Genomic DNA, 4,417 nt, shown 5'->3' on the forward strand with positions numbered 1-4,417 from the left:
CTGTAGTCATCCCTATCAACTACTTCTGTGGATAGGGTGCAGAGAAAGCCTTTGGCTGAAGAAGCTGAGCACTAACTCAGAGTCACATGGAACAGGAAACATCACATAAGCATTAGCCTGAACTATTGCATTATTTGAGCATTTTCCAATCATGTCCTTAAAGAGACTACTTTTCAGAGTTGACTAAATAAACAACGTAAGAAGCCAGGCTCCCTCAACTGCCTGCTGCAGCCTCCCAAAACAAGACATAACCTCACTTTTCCCCATACCTTCAGTGATGAGCACATCCAGACACCTGGGCCCTGGCACACACTGCAGACCACCCCCCTTTCCCACCCTGCATAAAGAACCCCAGTGCAACACAGCCACCTGCTTCTCCCACTCACCCATATATCATCTTCCCCAAGCACACAGCTGCAGGAGCAGAGCAAGTTGGGGCTAATGGAGCCAATTAGCTGTCATTAGCACCTTCTTGACCCAAGCCAGTGCCACCCCATCAGCCCACCTGCCCTGAGAGGACTTCTCCAAACCAGCTCAAGCTCTATGTGTATCCCTCTGTGCTGCACCTCCCTCTTCAGGAAAATACAGCAGCTGACAAAACCATATCAAAACCCTCTAGCACTGCCTTGGTACTTTCCAGTCCTCTGAGATGTCTCGGATTCTTCTGCCCTGCTGCATGGGCCTGGCCTCCAAGCCAAGGTTCCCATCCCCATCACCACTCTTCTGACTTTTGTACCCCACTTGCAAGTGATGCTCTGATCCCCATCCACAGATGGCTCCCTTCACTAGTGAGCTCCTTGTTGTCGATGTTCTCAACAAGAATATGTACTGTCTACATTGGAGAACATGTTATGTTCTCCATACTCTCTGTTTCCTCTGTCTTTGCAGCCTTTCCTTCTTGTATTCAACAACCTAAAGCAGCATCCTGTAATGAAACCAAACTACAGCATCCTATAAATACCAAATGAAATTAGTTATCAAGAATGTCTCCCAAACACCACCACGTGCTCTGATGCCGTCATACAATATATTGCTTGTTTTCTTAGGAATAACTAATGTGTTCTCAGAAAATCAGGACATTTTGTGGCTTTTTACTCAGCAGAGGTATTCACTTAACTGGATTCAGTTGGCCTACACTGGGAGGGTATCTGAGGCTCATTAGCATATTTATCCATCTATCATTCCTGTGAGATAGGGAAAGTCCGTTTTTGCAAATGGGGAAGTGCGGAGACACTAAATGACTCGTCTACAGTCACACAGGAAATCTGCAGTGGGGGGAAGAAAAGGGAATCAGACAGGTCCCCCCGGGTCGCCGCTTGTCCTCTCACCTCTTTGCCATTCCCCAGCTCCAGATGTGGGAGCTGCTGGTCAGGAGACAGCAAGAGCCCCCAAGTGTGGAGCCGGGCAGGTGGGGGTGGTGCAGACATCCCCCTCCTGCACAGGCTGAGCCAGTGGTGGCTGCTGCTGTCCCCTGCACTGTGACATGGGCTGTGCCTGCCCACCACTGCCTGCGGCCACCGAGGAGGTAGCTAGGATGAGTGCAGGAACAGATGGGTGAAGGATCCCAGGAATACCATGCTCAGACTCCCCATGGGGCAGTGCAGAACCCCCGATGGTCTGTCATCAGGAGTGGAAATATATTTGGAGATACAGAGTGGAAATACAGTGGAAATACAACCCTCTTTGGGTAAAAAAGTGGTTGTTCCTGTGTTCCCCGTGATGTTTTTATGGGATGTGTCCTGTCTGAGGAGCTTGGGCTATGAAGAGGATGACCCCCATTGTGGTGACCCACTGGAAATGGGGAGGGAAGTCAGGATTTAGTGAGCAAAGCTCAAATCACAGAGGGGACAGAGGAGAAAATCTCCAGGATGGTCCCGGGGCAGGCAGACTCTGCAGCATACTTGTGCCTTGGACCAGATACCCTTGGGAAAACCCTCACCACCAAGGGGAATACCCTGCACTCAGGAAAGCTGCCGAAGGTCCACAGCCATGCAGCTGCCAGCAGTTATTATGAGCTAGCAGAGCACACACACATCAGGCTCCTTAGCAAGCAGCAGAGCAGAAGTTTCCAACTTCTGCTGCAACAGATGCAAACACCCACAGCCAGGCTCAGCGGCCATTGGGCTGGACAAGGGCTCACCTCTGTGTCCTCATCCATCCCTGCCTGCTGGCTTCTCTCCTCTCGCCCTGCAATGTGTCTCCCCACACTCATGTCCAGTCTGTTGCTGTCTTAACGGGAAACCAAAGCCAATGTTGACACAACATTCCTCTCATCATCCAGCCCTGCTGGAGACACATCATTAGATTTAAAACAAAAAAAAAAAAAAAAAAAGGAAGACAGATTAATCCCAGCCTAGAGGGTTTTACTTTGAATTAATATGGGCTGTCTCTCTGCTCCTGAGCTAAAGCTATTGATCCAGTCCTTGATTATGGTCATACACTTTCATTCCCAGACTTATTATCACCTGTACAAGATGAGAGCCTCTAATTAGCAACTGCAGTTTCTGGTCTCACTCCAGAGAGTCACCAGCCAGGAAGCCAGCAGCCTGCCAAGCCCTGGGGACAGGTGGGGGCAGCAGGGACAAGTGCTGCTCAGGAGCTGCAGGCAGGTACACCTGCAGCCCGGCAGCTGCCCAAAGCCTGCGTGGAGCTTTTGGAGGTCAGCAGTTCCCTGATGTTTCCCCGGCCTCCCACAAAACCGCTGAAGTCACGGGGGCAGCGAGAGGTCCCACATGCACCTCCTTTGGGTAACAGATATCTGTCCCATCTTCCAGATTTGTGGTGAAGCAATAAACTTTTGTGAAGCATTTATTATCCAGCCAAGTGGCTTGCTTTGCTGTTAGCACCCCACGTTTCCCCCTGGCTGCTCGTCACCAGTTCCCAGGAGTAATGCAGAGCCGAGATGTCAGACCACAGTGCCATGGCAGGGCCTCCGAGGGGAAATCTGCTGGCATGAAACACCTTCACCAACTGCTGCAACAAGCAGGAGAGGGGGGGTGCCAGAGAATAATTACCAGAGGCTGTTCATAAAATGTTGTGAAGTCCCTTAAATAACGTTCCCATGAGTAGTGTGAGTGGCTGCATGTCAGCCATCCTCACCACGATGGGACAGGCTGACGTGCACAGGACAGCCTGTGCAATCCCACCAGCATCAGAGGAAGTTTTTTCCACACTGAATACAAACAATTTCATGTCAGGCCAGAGCCTCCCTCACCCAGCTCAGTGGGAAATGCAAGCTCCAGCTGCTGCTGCCGCCTGTCCTGAGCATCCAGCTGTCCCCCCCATGGAAATTGCTGTGGTTTGGGGGCAGTGGCTGTTGATAGCTGGGCTTCACCTGGGTGTGATGTCAAGGCATGGCTGGGATGCACCCTTGGACCCGTTAAATAAACACAGCTCATGAGACAACATGCTGTCATAAAGTAAGACATCACCTCCTGCAGATGTTTCCAGTTGAGTGAAGTCAAACTCTGCACTCCAGAGATCCCAGAGAACAGCTGAATTAGCACCCCAACTGCTGCAGTATGCCAAAGCAAGCAGAAAAATATGTTTAATTGTGCTGGCTCATAAATACAGTGTTCCTGCAGAGACCCTGCAGCATCTCTGCTCCTGATACACCACAGCCAGAGAAAGCATTGGCCTCCTTGGGGCAGCATCAGCAAGAGGAGGGGGTAAATCACTGCAGGGGAGGCTGACCGGCAGCAGGACACTCACCTCCTCTCCCCAGGGAGCTGTATACAAGCTTTTATGCAGACTTCTACACAGACTCTTTGAATTTTCCAAGTACGTTTTTCTATAGGAATGTTTGGGATTAGGTGTCCGAAGAATTTCTTCCTCTGGAGATAACCTTTTATTTGACTAATCTCTCCAAAAACAGAGTCTTCCTGAACAACGTCTGACAGAGCCATAAATCCTGCATGCAGTGTGTGATTTGTAGATTGCTGTACTTTCGGGAGTTTGGGCTGTTGGACTGAAGGTCTTTTTGGCAAGAGTTGCATCAGAGCAGACTGCCAGATGCTGTGAGTAAAGGCTGGATGACTGCAGGGGCCTGGCTGCACTGGAGCACAAATGTTGCTCTGCACCATGCCAAAAGCCATGTGCACAACATCTGCCTGCACAGCTGAGCTGCATCTGAGCTTTAGCTTGAACTGAGCAAGTGTTCATGCACCGAGGTTCTTGGACAAGACCTCTCCTTGAATGGCTCGTCGCTATCAACTTTGTCCTTCAAGTATTTTTTTTAAATGGATCACTATTTCTAGGGATCCCTCCCTAGGATGTTTCTTCCCTGCCTCAACTAGACTCACTGAATAAACAAAGTATGCTGAGAAAACTCACAAAAAAAAAAAAAAAAAAAAAAAAAAAAAACAGAACATGAAAACTTTGGGACTTTGACTGTTTGTCTCCTGTGGACTGAGCACTG

This window comes from Cygnus atratus, chromosome 19 (genome assembly GCF_013377495.2).
Source record: "Cygnus atratus isolate AKBS03 ecotype Queensland, Australia chromosome 19, CAtr_DNAZoo_HiC_assembly, whole genome shotgun sequence".
Lineage (NCBI taxonomy): Eukaryota > Metazoa > Chordata > Aves > Anseriformes > Anatidae > Cygnus > Cygnus atratus.